The sequence below is a fragment of the Dasypus novemcinctus genome, chromosome 21 (assembly GCF_030445035.2).
Source record: "Dasypus novemcinctus isolate mDasNov1 chromosome 21, mDasNov1.1.hap2, whole genome shotgun sequence".
Lineage (NCBI taxonomy): Eukaryota > Metazoa > Chordata > Mammalia > Cingulata > Dasypodidae > Dasypus > Dasypus novemcinctus.
The window spans coordinates 5,953,932-5,981,051 of record NC_080693.1 but is presented as its reverse complement, the minus strand read 5'-3'; the positions used below and the strand labels follow the sequence as shown (position 1 = coordinate 5,981,051).

Genomic DNA, 27,120 nt, shown 5'->3' with positions numbered 1-27,120 from the left:
TGGGGCCTAAGCATGCTCTAGTGTGCTCTCTTGCCTCTGGACCTGGAATGCAGCTGCCTACCTCCCTGCTTGAATCACAGTGCAAGTAAAAGCTGGGCATTTATAACCTATAATGGGAAATTGCAGCCCATAAGTCAGCCCTCTTTATCACTTTTCAGCCCCTTCCTCTCTACCTGGGACACTGCTGTTATTTTCTCCCATTTCTCTTCCCTCCCTGCCTGAATAAATTACTGGCCTAATTCACCCAGCCTCCTCTTGAAATGTATGTCTGCAGCATAGCCAAGAACCTAAATAAAATCTGGTAATAGGGTGAGGAACACTCAGCTTTTGTTTATCTGAGAATGCCTTAATCTCCCCCTCAGTTTTGAAATAGAGCTTCTCTGGATATAAAATTTTTTGGTTCTAATGATTTTCTTTCAGTACTCTATAAATATTTCTTCCCACTGCCTTCTTGCCTCCAACATTTCTTATCAGAAACTGGCACTTAATGTTATTGGGGCTCCCTTGTACATGACATGGTACTTCTCTCTTCCAAATTTCAGTGTTCTCTTGTTATCTTTGGTGTGTGACTCATTCTTTTAAGCAAAATTAGACCTTGTTCCTCTCAATTTCATGAGCCCATTGGCTTCTTCACTAGAATTCTGGAATCTTGACTCAGCCCAGTGGTGTTTTCTCCAAAGTTATTTAAGCAATGTCCTTAGAAAGCTGTGCCCCACAGTACCTGGCACAGCTTTCCTTTCCGTGGGTTTCCGAGACAGTCCCTTTTGTTTAATGTGATGCACTGTGGCCTGTAGCTGATTGCATGTGTTTTCTGTGAAGCTTCAGAATTGAAATTGTCCATTAATAACAAAACACTGAAAACTGCCCAGTTAACTTATTATTGATTTATGAAAGTGAAAGTTCTGCTGAAAGTTCATTACAACAATAATGCAATTGAGAAGATTTGGTTGCTTCTGTGAAATTGTGACCAATAACACTATACTGTTGTCTATGTTAGAGAAAAAATGGCGCTCACTGGGATATGGAGACTGAGGATTGCAGGCAGGCAGTTTATTGGGAAGCTCTCCCAGTGGAGGGGTCTGAAGATGAGGCTTAAGCTCACTCGTGGAAGGATGGAAGGTGCAGATGTGAATTTATACATACATCAATAGGCAGGAAAGCATTAGTTCGAGGAGAGAGTGTTAGACTCTGAGTATAGCCTCTGGTTAATAAGGGGCTGTAAAAGTGAGTTATTCTTGTGCAGGGCTTGGGGGTAGTGGGCTAAGAGGCAGGGTATTCTTGGAATGCAGGGCCTAGAAGGGATGGGTCCTTATTGGCTGCATTTCCATTGTGCTGTCCTCTGCAGTAAGCAGCTTTCTCAATGCATAGGAGTGGAGTCACAGCCTTATGACCGGTTAATCAGTTCAAACCTTGTAGCTCTAACATTCCTCTTAGATTACATGTATATGATGAAGGACCTAAGTAATGGGAATACTGGGCAGAAAGAAAGGGCGATTGCAGGCAAAGATATATTGGGAAGCTTTCACAACAGAGGGGGTCTGAAGAATAAACTTCAGCCCAGCTCTGGCAGAGGCAGTCATGAGTGGAGGAAAGGGGATATCGACTCATTCTGGCTCCTTTCTGCTGTTAGGGGGGTAAGGGGTTCTCCTCTCATGTAGCTGGTGGGTTTTGCATTGTGGGGTGGTTATTGACTGTTCTTGTAATAGGAAGGTTTCATTTACATATTCTTGGGTGGTTTGAACAACTTGGTGGATGAATCAGGCGAGAAGCTGTAGAAGATAAGAGCCACACATGAGAAGGAAAATAATTATTAGTGGGGTTATTCGGGGTATTAGTATAGCATTAAAGATGAAGAAAAATATGAGAGCCATGTAAAAGCAAAAATGTTTTGAGAGTTTCCATCTAGGGAGATTGTGAAAAAGGCATCTTTGAGGTCTATTACTGTGTAATGTTTGTATTTGGGGAGGGATATGTGATAGGCTATAGGGGTTGGGGACTCAGGGGACTATAGGCTGAGTTGCTTGGTTGACAGCTGTCATGTCTTGGACTAGACAATAACTGCCATTAGGTTTTTAAACAACTAGGATAGGTGTATTAGTGGAGAGTTGGTGGGCGTAACAGCACTGTGGCACAGTTTGTCAATGGTGGGTTTAAGTCCACATTTGGCACTGCAGGAGAGAGGATATTGGGGAATGTTGATGAAAGGAGGGCTGTCTTTTAGGGTGATTGTTACAGGGGAGAGGTGTGAGGCTATTGAGGGAGAATCAGTGTTCCAGACTGGGGGGTTTACTTTTGTTGTAAGATAAAAAGGGATGTCAGTAGGAGGGGAAGTAGGAGTCAAGGCTGGGGCTGGGGACAAAAGGAGAAGGAAGCTAGCTTGGGGGGAAGGTAGTGAAAAGGAGCTAGAGGAGTGCAGTTTGGATAGAATGTCTCCTCCTAAGAGTGGGGCGGGGCATGATAACTAGGAATTGGTGTGGGAATATGAGATTTTCTGTAGTGCAAGGGAGGGGGTGTGTAATCAAGTGAGAGGAAAGAATACCCCCAACTCCCACAGTAGAAGTTGAGGAAGATGTTAAATATCCTGAATGTTCTGAAACGACCAAGTACGTGGCCCCTGTGTCAGATAAAAAGGAACTCAGCTTCCCTCCAACCTTGATGATAACCCTCGGTTCCCACTTACTGATGGAGATGAGGGACCTCTCCAAACCCAGACCTGTCAGTCTTCTGCTGTTATTCTGAGTAGGTCAGGAAGGGAAGATGATCCAGGCCAGTAAGGCGTGTTGAAGGGGCTTTCCCAGAAACTGGGTTTTTGGGACAATCCGACTTCCAGTGGTCTCTAAGTCAGCACACTGGACAAGCCCCGGCAAGGTCCTAGATTGGGGTGTGCATGAGCCCAGTGTCCTTCCCTCCAATACCTAACGCAGGGTCCAGGTGGTGGCCACAGGGAAGAAGAGGGATGGGGTTTTTGGAAATCGACTCTGAGGGCAGCAGCAAGGAGGGATCTCGTTTATGTTTTTCTAATTTGGCTTCCTCCTCTCTGTTGTTCAAGACCTTGAAGGCTGCTTTAATTAGGTCTTTCTGAGGGGTTTGAGGGGCCTCCTGTAATTTCTGCTGGTTTTTTTTTTTTTCTGATATCTGGGTATGTCTTAGTGATAAAGTGGTTATGTGAGTGTAGTCGTCTGGATTCAGAATCCAGGTCAACAGCAATACCACTGCTGGGTATATACCCAGCAGAACTGAAAACAAGGACACAAACCGATATATGTACACCAATGTTCATAGCAGCATTGTTCACTATCGCCAAAAGTTGGAATCAATCCAAATGCCCATCAACAGACGAGTGGATCAATAAAATGTGATATATACACACAATGGAATACTACTCGGCTGTTAGAACAAATACACTACACACACGTGATAACATGGATGAATCTTGAGAACCTTATGTTGAGTGAAGCAACCCAGGCATTGAAGGACAAATACTACATGACCTCAATGATATGAAATAAGCAACCTGCCTCAGAGAGCTAGAGACTGGAAAAGAGGCTTACAGGAAATCGGGGGGTGGAGGAAGGATGTGAGCCGACGTCTGCAGGGGTGGAATCTATGATGAGCTGGCGGTAAGTATTATGAGCACAAAGAAGGGATGAAATGGGGGCAAGGAGTTGCCTTCGGGTGGGGCTTTGCGGGTTTGAGGGGGGCTGGGGTTGGGCGGAGGGGTAATATTGTCCAAAAATTGGGGGGAGGGAGGGGCAACATATGAACATAGGAGAGTGTCAGGGGTTCGTTGAGAGTAAAATGTTGAGAAAATCGTATCAAAATATAATTAGGATGGTTACCTGTTTAGGATGCTCAGGGGGGGATGGTCTGATGCGGGACAGACTCCGGGGGAATAGCTGAAGGCTCATTTTACCATGGTGGGTTGTACCATTGGGTAGAGACCCAAGAAGTGAGAGTTGGGGTGTACCCACATCCTGGGGAGGACTAATGCCATCAAATAGAGAGAACTGTATCTCTCGTGAGAAAGGGTGGCTTCCAGGGCATTAGGGCAGTTGAGAAAGTCAGTCCCTGAACACTGCTGCAAATATCTCTGGACGTGGCTTCTCGGGAAATGGAGATTGGCTGGCGCTGTGGGCCCCAAGGGGAGGGGAAAATGGATGTGGAATGGATGGAACCAAGATAAATGTGGGGGCAAGAGAGGAGTTTCGTGAGAGTACACGAGGATGAATATAAAACATGTAATATTACACCAAAAACATATAGGGGACAAAAGACTAATAATGTAAACCATAATGCAAAACATAGGATAACTAAAAAATTTAGAAAACTGTACATCCTAAAGTATGGACCACATTGTAAGCACGGATGTCACCTTGTTTGAAAGCTATTGTTTCGGAATCTATTTCGGAAAGCTATTGTATATCAGTTTCAGGAAATATATGAATAAGTTAAAAGATTATCGCTGTGGAAGGGAAAAGGTTTTATGGTGGATCTGTGGGAGTACTGTATATTGTATATATGAATTACTGTGATCTAAGACTCTTGTGAAGAGAAGCTCAATAATTAGAAAAAAAAAGAAAAGAAAAAGATAGGACATAGAAATTTATCCAAATCAATATGTACTGTAGATCTAACCTTTAAACTCATCGCTATATTCCATTTTACTAGTAAGGGAAACTGACATTATGTTGGGATTCACTTTACAGAAAGTTTTGGATCACAGAGTGGTTCGACAATGGCGGCAGAGGAATACTGATATGGGATGTTATTGACAGGCTATATATGGTTACAGGGAGTTATACAGGGCATATGTCCAGAGTACATGGTAATGTTTAGATATACTCATAGTGGAAACAATTAAAAACAACAGCTGGGGGGGGTACTGGGTTCCTGGCCAGGGGGTCTCTGTCATGGTCCCTGGGGGAGCAGCGGCAGTCCACCAGGTGCAACGGTAAGAACCAGGAAGGAATGAGGGCCCAACAGTGGGCACCTGATACTAATGGCTATGCTTGTGAGCCTATACACCTGCAATAAGAACAAGGCCTAGAGTACCATTGTGCCTGGGAGTTTCCTCCTGACAGCCTTCATGTTACTCAAATGTGGCCACTCTCAAAGCCAAACTCAGCATGTAGATGCAGTGCATTCCCCCCAGCGTGAGACATGATACCCGGGGATGAGCCTCCCTGGCACCGAGGGATCACTACCACATACCAGCTGAAGATGCAACTAGAAAATGACCTTGAATTAAAGGTTCAATGCGGAGCAGCAGAATATCCATGTCTACATATAATAACATGACTTCAAAATGCTGTTTGACCTAAGGGGGAAATGGAAAGGAGAAATGAGTTTTTAAGGCTTCGAGTCTCTAAAAAAGAGTCTGGAGGTTGTCAGAAGGAATGCCCTTATGCACAACTGAGCAGAGTCTAAGAGACAGATAAAGTAGATACAACCCCAGGTATTGGTTCTTTTGAGGGATAAAGAGACCCACGGGCTCTATGGTCATGGCAGATGGGGTTCACTGCCATGTCAAATGGCCCTTTGGAGCTGGTGTCTCTGCATGATGGAACTGGACTCAGGGGATCTCTTTTCACAAGACTTGCATGCTACTTTACTGGAATTGTAGTTGGTGCTGGGGTTTAAGATATATTTAGGGGATTTGAATCTCTGGACTGACAATATGATACCCAGGCCCAGAGCCTCAACAGACTTCAGCTCCTACACTTTGATTTATTGGACTTACCCCACTCAGCTAATATGGAGTTGAAGAAGGTCAGCCACCACACCATGGAGCCTAGAGTGTCTACAACTAAAAGCAGGAGGAATGCATCCAGTATCCATGTGGAATCTAAGCCCCCACTTGACATAGATGTGCAATGGACACAATCAATCCAATGTCCACATTGAAAATGTGGCATTGGTATGGGAAGGGTGGCCATGGTGGCTGCTGGGTGCAGGGAATGGGAGGAAGAGATGAGATGGGGAGGCGTTTTCGGGACGTGGAATTGCTCTGGGTGGTGCTTCAGGGACAATTACGGGACATTGTAGATTCCCCCAGGGCCAATGGATGGAACGTGGGAGAGTGTGGGCTATGATGTGGACCATTGACTATGGGGTGCAGTGATGCTCAGAGATGTACTTACCAGGTGCAATGGATGTGTCATAATGATGGGAGAGACTGTTGCTGTGGGGGGAGTGGGGGTGGGGGTGGTGGGGTTGAATGGGACCTCATATTTTCTGAATGTAATATTTTTTAAAAAATTTAAATTAATGAAAAAAAAAAGAGAAAAGAAAAAGAATCCAGGTCAGAATTAGTATATTTGAGGAGTGATTCATTTAATCTATTCATAGAGGCAGCGGGTTTTCATCTGATTTGGGGGAATTTTCTTTGATTTTGTCATAATTTACTGCTTTGAGGGCTGCCTTTTTCATGCCTTCTATTATGCAGGTTAGGAAGTGAGCCACACTATCTAAATCTCTGGAGGCTGCCTGATATTCCCACGGAGGGAGGCTGTGGGAACTGCGTCAGCGCCAGGGGTGTATCAAGGGGGCCCTGTGTGTGCAGGGAATCGGCAAAGGCAGTGGCTGCAGCCCAAATGCAGCTTTTTTCCACGGGGCTGGTAGAAGAAGTTGTTATGACATAATATATGTAGAGCGAGAAGGGAATGTGTATTTTAACTTGTTTTTCTGAGAGGAGTGTTGGTATTTGTGTGGAATTAAGAGGTGGAGGGGGTTAACCTTTGTGCTTACAGAGGTGGAGGTGGATAGTAGGGAGCAGGGAGGATGTAGTCCTCATGAACTAGTATGAGGAGGGGAGAATGGAGGGGCAGAAGAGGGCGCAGCAGAGTGCTGAGGGACGGAAGGTGGTGGTGAGGACGAGGATGGAGGCAAAGTTGGAGGTGCACAAGGAGGGGTGCAGGAGGACCTTGGCTTGTCGGATCTATGTTGAGATTTTCAGGAGATTTGGGAGGTGGGTGAAAGGGAGATGGAAGTTTCTGATGGAGCAATAGGATTTGGTAAGAGGAACACGATGGACAGAGAGAAAGACGGTTTCAGAGAAATAGGGAGACCTGAACGTAAGGACCTCTAAGCACTGGGCATTGCGCTGGATGAAGTTTTCCAGATCTCTGAGGATCTGTGTGTCAAAGGTACCGTGTTCCAGCCGTTGACTTTCATGTTCTAATTTGTCCTGAGGCCAGATTGTAGTGGAGTAATAGGAGCTGAAGGAGTTTTCCCATTTTTGGAAGCTGGGATGAGGTCAGGGACTCTCCAGGGTTGACTGAGCACCTCAGGTGTCCCCAGGGTAGTCAGAGAACCTTAGCAGCAGGAAGCCCACACCCAGGACCAGATATCTCTGACTCCTGAGGGGTTTCTGGGGATGCAGGTCGGGCATCTGCCATGGTCCCCAGAAACGAAGAGGATCACTGACCTAGGCCAGTATCTGTGGAGTTGTCTAAACAATAGGAGAAAGAGCAGGATCCTCCAAAGGAGAATTCCCTTAACTCACCCAGCTGGTGATGGGAGTCCAGTGTTGGATGAAGCTACAGCAGCAGCAAGGGTAGTTCTCACCAATCAGCTGGTCTCAACACAATCCCAAGTGTCTCTGGGGCTTGCTCTGTCTCTGAGGTTCGCTCTGAGGAGTTCTAGGAGAGGGTGAAAAGGAGGATAGCACTCAGAGTTGCATGATCAGAATAAGGAGTAACCCCGGGTGAGCTGCCGCTGCCCACTGCTTCCCAGGTTGCAAGGTGTGGTGGCAGGGGTCTCCTCTTCCCGGATCCTGGGTTTCCGGCAACATAAGTTAGATGTTGGGGTGAGACAGTTGGGATGCAGAGACCAGCGATTGCAGGCAAGGATTTGTTGGGAAACTCTCCCAATGGAGGGGGTCTGAAGAATAAACTTCAGCCCGCCCCTGGCAGAGGCGGTCATGAATTTATCCAGTACATCTATAGGCGGGAGAATGCTTAGACAGCGGGAGTGGGTTTGGGCTTAGGTAAGACCTGAGGGCCTATAGGTTGGCTAGGGGTGGTGGCCGAGGGGCAGTGAATTCTAGGGGTGTGGGAGGGGTTGGTGGGGTCACGTGGCTTCTTTGCATTCTTGTGAGGAAATGAACTGTATCAGGACACATCAGCTCAAGATGGGGGTCTGTTCTATTTCTTGAGACATGGCTCCTTCTGAGGAAACTTTCCACTTCCACGGTAGGGCAGGTTAATAATAAACTTGGAACTTCTGCAAGTCGTAGCTGTTATGGTGGCTAGGGATGGGGCCTAGTGCTGTCATAGGAGACTTTAGATTACTAACTGTGGTTTCAAAAACGTTTTTGAGTGATTTTTTTATTCATGGATTTGAGATTCCCAGCCAGCAGAGCTGCATACACCAGGACAGTGATCAAAATGACCACATTTTCCCAGTTTAGAGAGTTTGAAGCATAGGCAACAACAATGTATTATTACTTGCCCTTTTGGGCTTGGGGCAGCTGGCACTTTAACTTGTAATTTAGACTTAGTCCTTTGCTGTAAGGATCCGGGTACAAAGTTACAAGAGTCCCGTTGCAGTGTCTGCAGCACTGACAGCATACCTTGCCCCTTCTGAGAGAGGGAGGGGCTGATGTAATCCACTTGCCATCGTGCTCCTGGTGTCTCTGCTCAGCCCGTGTGTCTCATCCAGTGAGGTAATGGTCAGTCATTGGGTGAGCACGATGGACACTTGAGGATGATGTTCCTGAGCTGCTGGTGAGTGACAGGCAGTTGGAACTGCTGGCCTAGGCACCACCAGGTCTGGTATCCACGGTCTTTGCTTTTTTGGTGGAGTTTTTTTGGTGGATGGCTCTGGATCTTCTCGAGGGCATCTGCCTCAACAGTCCCAAGAGAGATGTTAGAGGAGGGTACTTCCTGCTGCTGACCTCTCATCTCTTCAATGCAAGTAGAAAGCAGAGTCCATTCATCAGCATTTCTCCTCATCCCACCGAATAGGGTAAGAATAGTTACCCTTTGCAATTAGGGTTTTTATTCCTTTTAATTCCTGGACATCAGTCTTGCTGACAATAACATTTTCATCAATCCAATAATTGCAGAAGCTTTAATCAGCCATCACCTTATTTTTCCTCAGCAGAATTTGATTAATTTCTTAACACTCAGAAACTGGCAAGAAGTTCTTCTCTTAAGGGCTATCTAGGTGAAGCATCCCCGTGTCTATCCAGCCTATCCCTGTGCCACTTGGATCTCTATGTGTTCAGGGAGCACTTCCTCAGGATTCCAGTTGGCTTTGCTTTCTGTAGGAATCTTGCAAGAGGAAGCTTATTGACACTCTAAAGCCACCTCTACTGCAGGGGGACTTGGAGCCACAACTGATTCTCATTATCTCCTACTTTGTCCATTCTATATTTCCCTCACCTCCAGAGGCTGGCCTTTAGCCTCAATTTTTCCCATGCCCTTAAGCAACAGCAACGAACCTGTGCAATGGCCTGTTCATCCATTGTTAACTGCTGTTCTACTCCTCCCCAATTCCCCACCCCCGCTAACTGATCCAAGGAAATGGGGATATTATGGGCCTCTGGTGTCATTTCAAGGACCTAAAGAACCTTACCCTGACTTTATTGCTCAGTTACAAGAGGCTATCAAGAAACAGGTCAATAATTTAGAAGCTGCTGATACTATTTTGCAGCTAATGGCTTACAAAAATGCCAATCGGGATTGTCAAAAAGCTATTGGGATTATGAAAGGTAAAGTGAGTTTGGCTGGATATATTAAATTGTGCCAGAATGTAGGCATGGAGGGCGACCGCACTACAATGATGGCTCAGGCTATGGCAGGGATGAAAATCAATAAGAGGTTCTCTGGAAAATGTTTTAATTGTGGAAAAATTGGTCACATGATAAAAGATTGTTGGAAAAGATCTGAGGGAAAAACAATACTGCTTGGACAGAATATTTCTGCTCTGAAACAACCTGAGCTGTGTCTACGCTGTGGTAAAGGAAATCCTTGGTCTCGCCTATGCACCCTCTTGTAGGGAAACTTCCCACCGGCCCACTCCCAGCCCCGCCCACAAAGGGGGCTGTCCTGGTTCAGCAGAGCAATCCCGGCACTCCCCGATTCTCCTCAGTGTCCTGGATTTATACCCCACCACAACAGGATGTGCAGCCATACATACTCCTATGGCAGAACCTGTTATTCTGCTTCCAAGAGACACCCCCATCCATGTAAAAATGGGAATAAAGGAACCTTTTCCATTTTGCATTGTTGGACTTCTCGAGAGCAGCAGTCTTATATCACAGAGAGTTAGAGTGCATACAGGAGTAATTAACTGTGACTATCAAGGAGAGATTGTTTTGTTTTCATGCTAATTCTGATGGGGCCTGTTTAGCCAAATTAATAAAATTAGTACAAAATTTTTATCAAGGTGTTAAAAGGAATTTTCAGTTTTGAATCAATAGTTTCCTCCTGAACTTCGAGTCTTAGGGTAGTCTTAAAGAGTAGTAATCCAAAAAATATGTTAACTGTTAAATAAGAGCGTAAGTGCATTTATGCTGCTCAGGTTATCCTAACTGGTTGCTGATTACTAATAAGTGTTTCCAAGAACAAGCTTGCATGTTACAGGCAACATGATTCCAGAAGAAATCCTAAAAGCAGTAAAATCTAAGATGTGAAATGATGGAGAGCTTTAAAAAAAAAGCTATACCAGAAAAGTAAGAATTATGAGTCAAATTGTAAACTTTGTTTCTGTTGGTGTGTTGTAATTGTGTGTCTGTTTGTTCAATGTCAATGTATATTTTAATACCTCCGGATGGTATAAATAAATGCTTCTGAAAGAGCTCTTTTCAAATGGCTGAAAAATTAAATAAGTGCTTATAATATTACCCAAGTTTGGAATGTTAATGAGATCTCTATAGTTGTATACAACTATTAGAATAGAATATGTATATAGTTGATTAATAGAATTACTGTGTCTCTTCATAAAAAAAATAGTTCTTGCTTAAATTGAGATGAATAATTTATTTTTCTTCATAGGATAAAATGAAAGATGTAAAAATTAAGCAAATATTGAAAAAGGTAAAAAGTTCGTGGGAATGCTAACTGAAATTTAATAAGGTGTATTTTGCCCTAAAATAAAATGGTTAGTTTTATAAAATCAGAAAATGGAGATATGCAGAACAGGACTAGTATGCATATAGGAAGTTGTAAAAGTATTGTGGTAGCACTCAGTGAAATAATGTGTTTTGTAAAAGTAAAACAAGCTTGAATGAATATAAAAAGTGCAAAAACTATGTGAAAGGTCAACAATGGACTTTTGCATTCTTTAAGGCTTTCTTCCCTGGCCTAATGGCAATGAATCCTGCTGGGTAGAAGAAACCTGTGGCAGTGACCCTACTGGGAAACATCAGAGACAGTGGTATTTTAAAAGCCTGGAAGAGGCAAACAACTGAGACAAGCTCTAAGGTCGCTACTCTATCAAATTCTTAAATGTTGTTTGGTTGGGTAAGACAAAACTATACTCTGCTGTAATTGATAAAGTACGATGTTATCCCATGTTAAAAGAATTTGTAATATTGTTGGAATACTAGAAATCTTTTATCCCTCACTGAGATGTGTTAATTGGGAAAGGTCCTTCACGGGAGTAGGAGGACCTCCAGCAGGCTGCTTTTTAAAAAAGAAAAAAAAAAAAAAGAAGGTAGCTTGTGAATTGGATGTGGCCAGTACCAGTATTAATTTTGGGTGGGGTATGAGGCAAAGGCAAGATTCTAATTGACCTTGGGTTTCAGTCACAAATGTGGGAAGGGGCTTATAAGTACAATATAAAAAAGGAATTGTGTGCAGCATAGGAAGCCCGGCTGAAAGTGAAAGGCTTAACCCAATAGTGTCTGGTTACTCTGAAGGCTGCCATCCCTGTCCAGGGGTGGATGGCAAATACTAAAATACTAAAAACAATGGACTGTTGTGAATCACTCTCCATGGGGGAGAGATCTGTGGAAGAATATCTGGGACACCTGCCAGCAGTGACAGGCAACTGTCATGTCCCTGCCCACTCCTCTAACATCCCTCTCAGGACTGTTGAGGCAGATGCCTCATGAAGATCCAGAGCCATGGAACTGGGACCTGAGAGGAAGCAGAGTGGCTCCACTGAAAAAGTGAACGTCGTGAGTACTAGACCTTGGGGTGTCTAGTGCGGCAGCTCCTGCTACCTGCTATTCACCAACAGCTTGTGGCCTTAATGCTCACGTCAATGACTGACATCAGCACCCTCCTGCTCCTGGAAGGGGCAAAATATGCTTTCACTGCTACAGACCCTGCATCGGGACTCTTAGGACAAGCCAGCTATTGTTTTCTGCCTGAAAAATGAGTGCTCACAGTAGACTATTTATATTCAGCACTGAGTTGTGGCCCCAGGTCCAGTGAAGATGCTAAGAGCAGGACCAAGGAAGACATTGAAATTATGTGATAAACTTCCAGCTGCCCCACAGCCCAAAATGGGGAAGTAAGAATTTGTCATTGCCTATGCCTCAAACTCTGCAAACTGGGGAAACTGAGGTCATTTTTGATCAAGTACTGGCCTATATAGCCTTGCTGGTAGGAAATCTTAAGCCTATGAGAAATGAAAGTTTAGCCATTAAATGTCTGCTAGTTGGAAGTCTTATTGTTTGTTCTTGTATAATCTATGGTAGTTAGGGATTATGTATAAAATGCTTGAATACTAATCAGAACCTAAATAATGAAACATAGTATACTTAAGTGATTTGATGAACTGTATAAATGTGTCTTGATGTAAATCTCTTAAGTTTGAACAATCCTGGGACTGAATATACTGGGGAAAAAGGGAAAAAAAGTATTGTTCAAACCTGAAAGTGAAAATATCATGCAGGAAGCTTTGCTGATCAGTGAAACATCATTTGTGTAGACTTCGAAAATACAAAAAGGGGGAAATGTGGGAAACTGGCTTACCTGTTTGTTGTAAATGTTACACCTGTTACCTGTAGCAGTTGTTAGATGTTGCAGTTGTTCCCTGTTGTTGTAAATGATGTTGCAGTTCAGATAGCAAACAGCTGCTTGGTGGTTTCCCAATAAATGCGATGGAAAAACTAGGGTTGAGGCTCTCAGTTCCAGAAGCTGAGAGTCCCCTGGTCCCAGGTTTGTCTCCCCTCTTGTGTTTCTGCATTGTCTTCCCTTTCAGCCAACCTATTGTGAGCTGAATGCAGCAATACTATTTATACTATTAGAACTATAAAAATTTCTAAAAATATTGCTTTTTTTAATGGATTTGAGGTAAACAGGAAGTGACATCTTTACCTAATTCAGTAGGAAAGGTAAAGGGCAAAAGAGAAGAAAAATAACCTTTCTCTTCCTTGCTGCTAACCAGGGCATCTGAAGGACAGAGTTTGAATGTACCTTATTTTATAGCAGACACCTCAAGGGGAGAAACATCTGGACACAGTTGATTGTGAGATGAATTTGTATGTTATAGAGTCAGCAGTCACTTCAAGATTATTTTGGAAATTTTTTGTTAAATATTTGAGTCAAAGAAAATGAAGCTAATGATAAAACAATACAAAGAAGAAAATTATATAAACAAGAAATTTGTACACTGCTTAACTTAGCAATAAATAATATTGCATGATGATGCAAAAATGAATTATTTTAATTAAAATTGTTATAATTATTTTAGAAGTATTGGGGTTGACAGATATGTTCTGAGGGTGCCAGAAAGAAGTAAATCTATTTCTCATTCTATTAATTGGGAAATATAAAAATGAATGCATTTAATATAAACTTGGACATGTATACAAGAAGAGTTAAAATATTTTGACACTTATATCTGCAAAGTGTGACTGAGAAACAGAATAGACTCCTGTTTGTCATTCCAAGGAAAGCTGTATTCATTATTTTAAATGAAGAGTACTTTATTTTCAGCCTATACCAAAAGCAAGGAAAAACTGTGGGAAACCAGGGGACTTAGCACTAAGATCAGGGTGACTGAATTATTACAGTATAGGTGAACAAGTTCCTGAGATAAACTTTCTTGACAGATCTTTGTTTGGATGAGAATTGAATGAGGCAGTATTCCTCCCAAGTTTTAAGCATGGTGAAATGGGACATTGGATTGAATTCTGAACCAGTGCTGCTCCTATTTCAGTGTATCCCCTGGGATATGAGTCCTCTGGGATCTTGTTAAAATGCAAATCCTGAATTGGTAGTTTGGGCTGGGGACTTTGAATCTGCTGTTCTGCCACTCTCTCAGACATGCTCATGCTGCAGATTCAGTAACTGTACTCAGTGAGCCCTGACTCCCTGCCCAGAGTCTCAGCTCCTTAGAGAAGTGGTTCTCAACCTTGGTGCCTGTTGAAATCACCTGAGGATTTCTCATGCCAAAGAAAGGAACAATTAAATTTGTATGTTCAGCCCAGATATGAGAATTATTTGAAGCTCCCATTTGTTTTTGTTTTGTTTTGTTTTTTTAATTGATTTTGTAAAAATATTACATTAAAAAAATATATATGAGGACCCCTTCAACCCCACCACCCCCACCCCACAACTCCCCCCCCCCCCCCCAGTAACACTCATTCCCATCATCATGACACATCCATTGCATTTGGTAAGTACGTCTCTGGGCACCTCTGCACCTCATGGTCAATGGTCCACATCATGGCCCATACTCTCCCCCATTCCATCCAGTGGGCCCTGTGAGGATTTACAATGTCCAGTGATTGCCCCTGAAGCACCATCCAGGGCAGCTCCAAGTCCCTAAGACGCCTCCACATCTTGTCTCTTCCTGCCATTCCCCATACCCATTAGCCACCATGTCTACTTTCCCACTCCAATGCCACCTTTTCTCTGTGGACATTGGATTGGTTGTGTCCATTGTATCTCTATGTCAAGAGGAGGCTCAGATTCCTCATGGATACTGGATGCAATCCTCTCGCTTTCAGTTGTAGGCACTCTAGGCTCCATGGTGTGGTGGTTGTCCTTCTTCAACTCCATCTTAGCTGAGTGAGGTGAGTCCAATAAATCAGATTGTAGGTGCTGGAGTCTGTTGAGGCTCAGGGCCTGGCTATCACATTGTCAGTCCAGAGATTCAGATCCCCTAAATATATCTTAAACCCCGACACCAACTACAACTCCAGCACAGTAGCATGAAAGTCTTAAGAAGAGAGATCCCATCTGAGTCCAGATTCATCACGCATAAACACCAGCTCCAAAGAAGGGCCATTTGACATGGCAGTTAACCCCATCTGCCATGACCATAGCACCCATGGGCCTCTTTAGCCCTCAAAGGAACCAATACCTGGGGGTTGTATCTACTTTATCTGTCTCTTAGACTCTGCTCAGTTGTGCATAAGGGCAATCCTTCTGACAGCCTCCAGACTCTTTTTTAGAGACTCGTAGCCATATAAACTCATTTCTCCTTTCCATTTCCCCCTTAGATTAGGTCAAACAGCATTTTAAAGTCATGTTATTTTATGTAGACAGGGATATTCTGCTGATCCGCATTGAACCTTTCATTCAAGGTCATTCTCCAGTTGCAACATCAGTTGGTAGTTGATAGTGATCCCTCGGTGCCAGGGAGGTTCATCCCCGGGTGTCATGTCCCACGCTGGGGGGAAGGCATTGCATTTACATGCTGAGTTTGGCTTCGAGACTGGCCACATTTGAGTAACATGAAGGCTGTCAGGAGGAAATTCCCAGGCACAATGCTGCCCTAGGCCTTGTTCTTATTTCAGGCATATCAGCTCACAAGCATAGTCATTATGAAGCTCCCATTTGAATTCTGTATACAGAGACATGAGATCCACTTCCATAGCATATATGACATGATATGGTTAGTATATGGAAAACTCTTGTATTAATATCTATAAATAATCCCCAGCACAAAAAGTACATGTAGTTTTCATAAAAGAAAATGATTGTCATATAGATTAGCCTACACTTATATTTCTCAGGATGTTTTCATAGAGCAAATCTTTGTATGGCTGTATTTCTAAGTTTTCCATCTCTAAAAATGAAATAGTGCTAGATTATTTATTCAAGCATCTGTATTAGCAAAAGTGGTGCTGATGCAAAGTACTAGAAATCAGTTGGCTTTTTAAAACATTTTGGGGTAAAAGCATACAGATAAAAGGCCCTAAAGAGCCCACCTGAAGGTACCATAAGAGGTACTTTCACACCAAAGATGATCGCCAATCTTTGGGAGGGTTCAGCCTTCCTCTATCTCAGTTACAGGCTAGCATACGGCTTGTTTCTCTCCAGGCTTCTCCGCTCCTCTGGTTTCTTCAAAATGTTAGCTGTAAACTATCAGGCAAATGACTCATCTCTCCTCCTGGGGCCACAGATCAAAGCTGAGAAAGTTCTCTCCTGGTATCTACTATATGAGGCACACTCTCTCCCTGTGTGTCTTCTTGAGTGACTGTCCACTTATAGGAACCCAGCAAGGGGGCTAGGGACTCAGGTTGAATCAAAGCCCTAATCTTCACAGGTAGTTTAATTTAATCAAAACATGCCAGTTGAATCTAATGTAAACAAAGGTGATCACACCCAGAGGAGAAGTACAGTTTTAAATCATAATCCTCTTTTGGAATTCATAAATAATATGAAACTGCTACACTCTATCCTCTGAATTTCAGAAGACACATTACAATATTGAAAAGTACAGCTTCAAGCAGTAACAGTGCTAAGTACAAAATCATATCACAATCAATTATAGAAATAGTTTGTCTTGGGAGCAAAGTCCCCTCTGGCTGTATAACTGTGACACAAAACAATTTGTCAGCTTCCAGTATACAAAGGGACAGACATAGGATAAACATTTGAATTACCACTAGAAGAATTTGGGAGGGAAACATGCATCACAGGTCCCCAACATATCAGAAACCCTGCGGGGCATACTCCATTAGATTTCAAAGCAAAATTACGGTTTCTTCTATCCTTGGTGTCTCATGGGGCCACGCTTTCCCACAGGCATGCCCAACAGTCATTTTTCTTCCTCCATGTTCATCAAGCATATGGATGGTGACTGAACTCCAGACCGCACCCTCCAAGAATGTTGAGGTGATGGCCACACTTTCCCCAATCGCTAGGGTATAGTCTCCACCCCCTTAGTACAGTGAGGTAGTGGAAACATTCTCCCTCATCTCTAGTGTACATGCTCCTCCCTTGCCATAGTTGACCTCCTCTGTGATCCAAAACTTCTTCAGAAATGAAGCCTAATATATTACGAAATTGTGTTAATAGGAAAATGAAATAGTAATGATAGGTTTAAAGATTAGAAGTAAAATACATAATAATTGAGAAAAATTAAAATAAATAAAAAATAAATTGAGGTATTAAAATATGAAAAATATCATAAAATTTTTTTGAGATTGTGCCTTTCATTACTGTAATAGATGTTGTCCTATATGTATAGAGGCAAGGCAATCTCATCCATTTCTTCCTCAGTGTCTTACATCTTTTTTTATTTTTTTCTTATTTTTATATAATATTTTCAGAAAAGTATTTTTATAGATTTATTTATTTTATTTATTTCCAATCTCTCCCTCCCTTCAGAGTCCACAGTGACACCCAAGTTGCACTGCTTAAAGAACAAGATTCATAGATACTTGCAACAATGCTGAGGGCCTGACACACTAGTCTCTTCTACCACATTGGGAATCACCCATACTCACGAGAGACTCCCTTCCCTCTGTTTGAGAACATCAGGCCTCTGCAAGATGGCGGTACAATGCCTTCCCACTCATTGTATGTGTCTCCATCCACTGATATAACACACTATGACAAATGACCTCTCAAAGACTCCCCAGAAGCCTGCCCCAGGAGCACCCTGTACCAGATGCCCCCCATCAAATATCTTAAACCAGTTACACTTCCTAATTAAATTTTCTGAAGAGTTTTCTCAACATTATAGTTTCAGCCATGTACCTGACAATCTTTCATGTTCACCTGCTCCTCCCAAACTTCTTCCCAATTCCATGGACCAGCTGACCCATCCTCCCAACCCTTGCCTCCCTTAAGCTTGTGAATTACAAATCAGTACTATCCCTATACCCCATCTTATTCCTTCACTGCACAAGTACCTACACTTTATCATAGATTTTGCCCAATTGGGCATTGGCTCACACCTTCCTCTCCCCCCTATTTCTTGTAAGCCTATCATCCAGTCTCTAGCTCTCTGAGACAGCTTAATTTGCTCAGTGCATATCAGAGAGGTCATGTAGTATTTGTCCTTGAATCCTAACTTGTTTCACTCAACATAAGGTCCTCAAGATTCAACTATATTATCTCATGTGTGAGTATTGTATTCCTTCTTATAGCTGAGTAGTATTCCATTGTCTGTATATACCATATTTTGTTTATTCACTCTTCTGTTGATGGGCATTTGGGTTGATGCCAAGTTTTGGCAGTAGTGAATAATGCTGCAATGAACATCGTTGTGCCTATATTGGTAGGTATCCTTGTTTTCAGTTCTTCTGGGTATATACCCAGCAGTGGATTCCTGGGTCATAATATAGCTTGTTTTTGGAGGAACCATCAAACCATCCTCCACAATGGTTGGATCCTTCTACATTCCCACCACCAGTGGATGAGGGTTCCCATTCCTCCACACCCTTTCCAACACTGGTAGTCCTCTGTTTTTTAACAGCCACCAGTCCAATGGGTGTAAGATGGTATCTCATTATAGTTTTAATTTGCATTTTCCTAACAGATAATAATGTTGAGCATCTTTTCATGTGCTTTTTAGCCATTTGTATTTCTTCTTTGGAGAAGCATCTGTTCAAATCTCTTGCCCATTTTTTCAATGGTTTGTTTCTTTTTATTTTTGAGATATAGGATTTCTTTATATATGCTGGAAATTAGGCTCCTATCAGATATATGGTTACCAAGTATTTTCTCCCATTGGGTAGCCTGTCTTTTCACTTTCTTGATAAACTCCTTTGAGGTATAAAGATTTTAATAATCAGGGGGTCTCATTTATCTATTTTTTCTTTCATTGCTCATGCTTTGGGTATGAAATTCCTGAAGTAATTTCCTACTACAAGGTCCTGTAGATGCTTCCCTACATTGTCTTCCCATGTCTTTATGGTCTTGGCTTTTATATTAAAATCTTTGATCCATCTTGAGTTATTTTTATATAACGTGTGAAATGGGAATCCTCTTTCATTCTTTTGCATAGGCATATCCAGTTCTCCAAGCACCATTTGTTGAAGAGGCCATTCTCTCACCTCTCTCCCATCCAAAGAAATTTCATAGTTACTTTTACCAGTTCATTTTAAAATGCTGTGTTTATTTTCTGGCCCAGGGCACTTCTTGGTTGGGAGGTTTTTAATGACTGATTCTATCTCTTTACTTGTGATTGGTGAGTTGAGAGCATCAATTTCTTCTTTCATCAGTGTAGGCTGCTTATTGTGTTTCTAGAAATTTGTTCATTTCCTCTGAATTGTCCTTCTTATTGGCATATAGTTTTTCAAAGTATCCTTTATGATAGTCTTTAATTCTCTGTGGTCAATAGTGATATCCCCTTTCTCATTTCTTATTTTGTGTATTTGTATCTTCTTTTTTTTTCTTTGTTAGTCTAGCTAAGGGTTTATCAATTTTATTGATTGTCTCAACTACCTCTTCGTTTTCTTTTTTCCTAGTATTGTCTTATTATTTCATTTAGGTCTGCTCTGATATTTGTTATTTCTTTCTTTCTTCTTCCTTTGGGGTGAGTTCGTTTTTTTACTAATTCCTCAAAGTTTGCAGTCAGGTCTTTAATTTTAGTTCTTCTTTTTTGATATATGAATTTATGGCTATGAATTTATGCCTCAGTTCAGCTCTTGCTGCATCCCATAAGTTTTGATACGTTGTGTTGTCATTTTTATTAGTTTTCAGGTAGTTACTGATTTCTTTTGAGATATCCTCCTTGACCCACTGTTTGTCTAATAGTGTGTTGCTTAACTTCCATGTCTTTGTGCCTAAGCTTGTTCTCTGGCCCTTGCATATTTCCAGCTTCACTCCATTGTGGTCAGAGAAATTATTTTGTTTGATTTCAATCTTTCTGAAATCATTGAGACTTCTTTGTGGCCTAGAAAGTGGTCTATCTTGAAGAATGTTCCATATGAAGTTGAGAAGAATGTATATCCTGCTGTATTTGGGTGTAGTGTTCTGTCTATGTCTGTTAGGTCCAGATGCTCTAATATATTATTCAAAGTCTTTGTTTCTTCATTGGTTCTCTGTTGAGATGTTCTGTCTAAGGGTGATAATGGTGTATGAAAGTCCCCCACTATGATTGTACAGGCATCTATTCCTCCCCTTAGTTTTTGCAGTGTTTGCCTCTTGTATCTTGAGGTGCCCTGGTTAGGGACATAAATGTTTATGATTGTTTTTTATTCTTGAAACATCACCCATTTACTAATGTGTAGTGTCCATCTTTGTCTCTCACAATCATTTTTCACTTGAAATCTATTTTGTCCAATATTAGTATAGCTACTCCTGCCCTTTTTTGGTTATTTTTTGTTTGTAAGATTATTTTCCAGCCATTCTCTTTCAACTTCCTTGAATCTCTGGGTGTAAGGAGGGTTTCTTGTAGACAGCATATATATGGGCCATATTTCCTTCTCCATTCTGCCAATCTGTGTTTCTTGACTGGTGAGTTTAATCCATTAATATTCAGTGTTATTACTCTCAAGGAATTACTTACATTAGCCATATTTTCTTTGGATTTATATGTGTTATACGTTTTTTTTAATTTCTTTTTGTCTTTTTAGTTGTTTTTATACTCTCCTCCAACTCTGTCTATTCTGTATTTTTCTTTCAACCTGAAGAACTCCCTTTTGTATTTCTTTTTTTTAGATTTATTTATTTATTTCTCCCTCCTTCCCCACCCCTCTTTCTCTCAGTGTCCATTCACTGTGTGTTCTTCTATGTCTGTTTGTATTCTCATTAGGTGCTTTGGGAATTGATCCTGGGACCTTCCAGAGTGGAATAGTGGCAATCTTTGTTGTATCACCTCAGGTCCCTGATTGCTTCATCTCTTATTATGTCTCCTCTGTTTTGTTGTATCATCTTGCTGCACCAGCTCTGTGTGTGGACTAGCACTCCTGTACTGTGCCACATTCCTGTGTGGGGCAGCACTCCTGTGCAGGATAGTACTCTGTGCAGGCCAGCACTCCGTGCAGTCCAGGACTCCATGTGGGCCTGCACACAACATGGGTCTGTACTCTGCATGGGCCACCTTGACACACGGGCCAACTTGCCTTCACCAGGAGGCTCTGGGCATGCAACTCCAGACCTCCTATATAGTAGATGGAAGCCCAATTGCTTGAGCCATGTCTGCTTCCCCTTTAGTATTTCTTGAAGGGCAGGTTACTTATTTGCATACTCTCTTAGTTTCTGTTTATGAATATTTTGTAATCTCCATCATATTTGAATGCCAGCTTTTTTGGATAGAGTATTCTTGGGTGGAAATTTCTTTCTGTTTGTCCCTTGACTATGTCATAGCACTGCCTTTTTGCCTCCATGGTTTCAGATGAGAAATCGGCACTTTATCTTATTGAGTTTCCCTTGTATGTGATAGTTCTCTTTTCTCTTGCTGCCTTCAGTATTTTCTCTTTGTCTTGAGCATTGGATAATTTGACAAGTATATGTCTTGAAATAGGCCTGTTGGGGTTTATAATGTTTGGGGTGCACAGTACTTCCTGGACATATACATACAACTCCCTCAGTAGTTTTGGGAAGTTTTCAGCCATTTTTACTACAACACCCCTTCTGTCCCCTTCCCTTCTCTTCTTCTGGGATGCCTATAATGCATATGTTTGTACATTTTGCATTGTCACTCTAAACACAAAACTCTGCTGCAATTTTTCTTTCTATCTCTCAATTTTACTAGCCATTTGACTTTAAATTTACCATCTCCCACATCAGTAATTCTTTCCTCTACCTATTCCAATCTTCTGTTATTTGCTGAGAGTGTATTTTTTATTTCTTGGATTGGGCCATTCATCACCATTATATCTGTTATCTTTTGTGTGTGTTTACAATTTCTTCAGTATGCACTCCAAGTGTTTTCTTAATATCTTTAATCTCTTCCTTCACTTCAATGAACTGGTTCATAATATTACTGTGGGCAGTTTTGAGTAGTTGTTTGATGTTCTGCTTCTCTTCCTGGCTTTAATTTGTTTATTGGACTGGACAATGTCTTCATAATTATTGGTATAGTCTGTAATTTTTTGTTGTTGTCTGGTCATTAGTTTATCTTGATGGGTTTGTTCAGTTGCTTAGCTTCTGTCTGTAGCCTCTGGTATTATTTAGTTGCTGTTTTGTGTGTGTGTGTGTGTGTGTTAAGTTTCCTCTTTAACACTTTGTTCTTCTTCTTCTATTTCCTTGATATTGTCTAAGTTCCCTTGAATGAAACAGCTCTGGGCCAGGGAAAGTAAAAGATACAAGAAAAGAAAAAGTATAATAGTAATATTAATAGTAAACATTAGCAGAAGAACCATATAGGACCTAGGAGAATGATTATTAAACTTGTGTAAGCAATGTAGAGGTATAGGAATAAAAAACTGGAGCACCTATAATGAAATGGGAATCTTAATATGGAGAAGAATACACTATGAATTAAAAGGCCAGTGTGATGAGGAGACTGGGAAAGAGAAAAGAATGGAAAAAACAGGAAGTGTTCATAAAAGATAAAAAAAGCAGAAGTGTTAGAAATAAAAAGCCAGAAAAATTGGGGGCTAAACAAGGTGAGGTGGAATGTAAGAGCAACAACAGAAGGTGGAAGATAGAAAGATGTAGGAAAGAAAAGAGATAGTGTTGGTAGTCAAAATCAGTACACACAGAAAAGAGGAAATCGAGGAAGAGGAAACACAGCAAACAAGAAACAAGCTAGCAGCACCCAATTAAAAAGAGGGGGGTGGAATGAAGAGGAAGGAAGGACAAGAAAAGAAAAACAATAGACAAACCCACAAGCAAGGAGTCAACCAAACACTAAGAAAAAACAGACTTCTCTCTTAAGCCCATGTGGAGCTTGTCAGGCTGCCAATGTTAATAAATTACCTTGTAGCCTTCTCATGGCAGATTTTGCAGTGGGTTTTAGTGAGTAACCTAAGTTAAATTATATAACAAAAATAATCTCTTTTTCAAAGAAAATTAAGAGACCCAAGGGAAGCCTATACAAAGATAACGCCTATGTTTTCCCTGTCCTAAAGTATCAGGTAGATGTTTAAAATCCCAGTGGGTCGCCTCTCTAAGAGGAGCCAAGAATCAAACTAGAGACCTTGAATACCCAAGGCTGAAACTACTGCACTGAGCTAAACTTTCTTGTTGGGTTCATTAGCTCTTCAGAAAGAGTCCCTTTCCCTGGGGCAGGATTGACTTGTTGCAATTGGATAAACTGCTGACTAGGAATCTGTCCTTCCCCTCTCCCTCCCCCCCCCCCAGTTTTTTTTCTAACTGCTTTTTCTCCCAGGGCAGCAGGAAGCTATAGCCTGTGAGAGTTCCCTTTTGAAATTCAAATGCGACCCTGACCCTGGGGAATTAACTCACCACAGAAAAAAATGACACTCTTTTTGAGAGAGAGCACCCACACCTGGCCAGGAACCCTAAATATGTCTTGGAAGCCTATTAAGCACTTCCTCCTGTTCCCCTGCCTTAGATGAGTTGCACAGGACTAGTTAATTGCCTGAGTCCACCTTCACCCAGACCAATTTTCCCTATCCCAGGGAGGTTAGGGAAATCAGGCTCCCTCATTAGATTCGCCTCACCCCTCTTCCTGGTTTCTCCTCAAGCCAGCTGGTATGCCCCTCAAAGCTCAAAGAAGAGGGTCCAGACAATTGAACCTGCACTTGGGGGACCCCTCTCCACCCTTCACCAGAACCCTCCCTCTTTCAGAGTTTGTGTCCTCCAGCTGGGTGACTGGCAAGGGTGAGGGAACGCCTTGGCTTCCTGCCCTGAGGGAGGGGCTTAGTGGTCCCATAGCTCCAGCCTCCAGCATAAGCAACTCATGGTTTTACCTTGAACAATCACTCTTTTTGTCGAACTCTCTCCAGATTGTTGCCCTGAAGCCTCTGCACTGTGGGTTCTCAAATAGCTCACTTAGGCAGGTTTTGTCCCCACTCAGCCATTTATTTTGTAGGAGAGATGTGGGTGCACTTAGTCTGACGCCATCTTGCCTTCCTCCTCCATTTTACTCTTTTTTTAAACACTTTTTAAATTAAAGTTAAGAGACCACATAGAACATTACATTTAAAAAAAACATGAGATGTTCCCATGTAACCCACTCCCCATTTTTGTAAATTCTATTTTTTGAAGATACATACATCAGAGAAAAGGTTATATTATAAAAAACATAAGAGGTTCCCGCATACCCCCCACCCCCACCCCATTCCTCCCACACCAACAATCCCCCATCATTGTGGCACACTCATCGCACTCAGCGAACACATTTTGGAGCACTGCTGCACCACATGGATAATAAAGTTTATCCTGTCATTCACACTCTCCCCCAGTACATTTAGTGGGTTATGGAAGGGTATAAAATGTCCCAGCATCTGACCCTGCAATATCATTTAGGACAACTCCAAGTCCCAAAAATGCCCCTTCATCACTTCTCTTCTTCCCTCTCCCTGTCCTCAGCAACTACTGTGGCCACTTTCTCCATGTCAATGATACAATTTCTTATGTTACTAGTCACAGTAGTTTTATACTAGAATATCAGCAAGTCCACTCTAATCCATATTTTATTCCTCCATTCTGTGGACCATGGTATGGTGATGTCCACTCCACCTCTAGATCAAGAGGGGCTTAGTTTGCACATGGATGATAGATGCAATTCTCCTGCTTCCAGTTGTAGGCACTCTTGGTTCTTCTTTTTTTTTTTTTCCAAATTCTATTTATTCTTTTTTTAAAAAAATATTATACATTCAAAAAATATGAGGTCCCCATTCACCCCCACTGCCCCCACCCCACCACTCTCCCCACAGTAACACTCTCCCCCATCATCATGACACATCCATTGCATCTGGTGAGTACATGTCTGGGCATCGCTGCACCCCATGGCCTGTGGGCCACACCATAGCCCACACTCTCCCATGTTCCATCCAGACTCTTGGTTCTTATGAGCAGTCTTCTCTCTTCCTCTCTTTGATTAAAATTAGTGTAAAATGTAAATACAGTTAAATATATTGATCTTAACTGAGTGACGTCAAATATCTCAAACCTTTTATCACCTTCCTCTACAGCATCTAATTACCCTATCAAGATACGAATCATTTCCAATAATCTGGAAAAATAATCCCTATTCGCTTAAATCAATAACCACCTACCAACATATTCACCCTCATTCTCATTTCTTTCCTCATACATTTCATTTGCCACATCTTGAAATTCATAAAAATGGAATAAATTGGAATTAACATTTTGGTGCCTGCATCCTTTGCTCACAATATTGTTTTGAGATTCATTCTTGTTGTTTGGTGTATCGGCAGTTCCCTCATTTTTTATCAATTACTCCCTTGAAATTGAATGACCGTATTACAAAATTTTTATTCACGTTCCTCTTGGTGGATGATTGGGTCCTTCAAGTTTGGGCTATGAGCTAAAGATATTATGAGTATCCATTATATAAGAACATGTTTTCCTTTCCTCTGAGTGACAGAAAGGACAGCTCAATCCCAAAAGATCCTTCACATCCCACTAATTGCTTCATCAGCTGCTTTTGGCACAATTGGTTCCTCCATACTTTTTGAAGCATTCCCATCCCTTATTCCTGATTCATCACATACTCCTTTTTTTTTTTTTTTTAAATCATCTGGACTCTCTTGGCTTTGCATGTCTGTTACTTAGAAGATATACATTATTTTCATATTCTTTTAGTAGTTATATATGAAAAGACAACATTTTTCATTGCCTTATCAAATCTAACATAATCTACTTTGCATTTCCAGGATGATACATCATTTTACTTAGGGAACTTGTAAGATTTACTGAAAAACCATGGATGATTTTTCCAATTTAATCACCCATATACACACTGCTTCCCTACTATCAGCACTGTGTTGTGTGTGGGAACTTTGATGATTTGTTCAATAAAGTCTTTTGCCCATTTTTAATTGGGTCATTTGTTGCTTTAGTGTTGAGTTATAGAATCTATTTATAAATCATGGATAGTAAACCCTATCAGATTTGTGACATCCAAATACTTTCTCCCTTTAAGCCAGCTCCTTTTCACCATTTCAGACCTTACCCTTACCTCATACCTTAAACAAAAATTAACTGAAAATGATCAAAGACCTAAAGTAAAGTGCCAGGACCATTAAGCTCACAGAAGACAAGGTCAGGAAGTATCTTTAGACCTTGGGCAGAGCAAAGGTTTCTTATTTACAATGGAAGCACTTGCAATGGAAGGAAAATAAATAAATGGAAACTACTCACATTCAAATCATTTGTGCTTGTAAAGATTGGTCAAGAAAGCAGCCTACACAATGGAAGAAAATACTTGTAAACCATATACCTAATAAGGGCTTACTCTCCAAAATATGTAAAGCAAAACCACAATTTAAGAAGGAAAAGACAAACAAAATGGCAAAATGGGCAAAAGACTTTAGACATTCATCCAAAGAGCAAGCACAAATGGTTTAAAAGCACATGAAAAGATGCTTTCCACAACCAGCTATTAGGGAAATGCAAATCAAAACCAGAATGTGATATCATAACACACCTACTAGAATGTGCAGAAAACTGCAATTGCAGGAAAGGATGTGGAGAAGAAGGAACAGTCATTCACTGCTGGTGGCAATGGAAAATGGGGTAGCCACTGTGGAAGACAGTTTAGCATTTCCTAGGAAGCTAAGCATGGAATTGGTATATGATCCGGCAACCACGCTACTAGGTTCATACCCAGGGGAACTGAAAGATGGTACGTGAATAGACCGTTGCTCACCGATGCTCGTAAGTGTCCATCCACCAGTGAATGGATGAGTGAAATGTGATATATACATACAAAGGAGATCAACTTGGATGTAAGAAAGAAGACTTTATTCATGTCACGTTATGGACTTTTTGAAATAATCCATGCACAGAAAGACAAATATATTATGATTTCACTAATATCCACTAATTATAAAGCTACCTCATAGGGTTATAATCTCTAATATAGCTTACCCAGAGA

General features: G+C 41.6%; 1 long non-coding RNA gene across 9 annotated transcripts in view; it reads left to right on the top strand.

Moving 5' to 3' along the window:
• The window catches only part of LOC131274932 (uncharacterized), a 114,981-nt gene that overhangs the window by 17,782 nt on the left and 70,079 nt on the right, over positions 1 to 27,120 (top strand). The window contains exon 4 of one of the 9 annotated variants that reach the window (XR_009182225.2): positions 11,295 to 14,412. The exons of the other annotated variants lie outside the window; for them this stretch is intronic. This is a non-coding gene — a long non-coding RNA (uncharacterized lncRNA). Of the gene's footprint in view, positions 1 to 11,294; positions 14,413 to 27,120 lie in introns of those variants that run through there. 9 annotated transcript variants of the gene reach the window in all.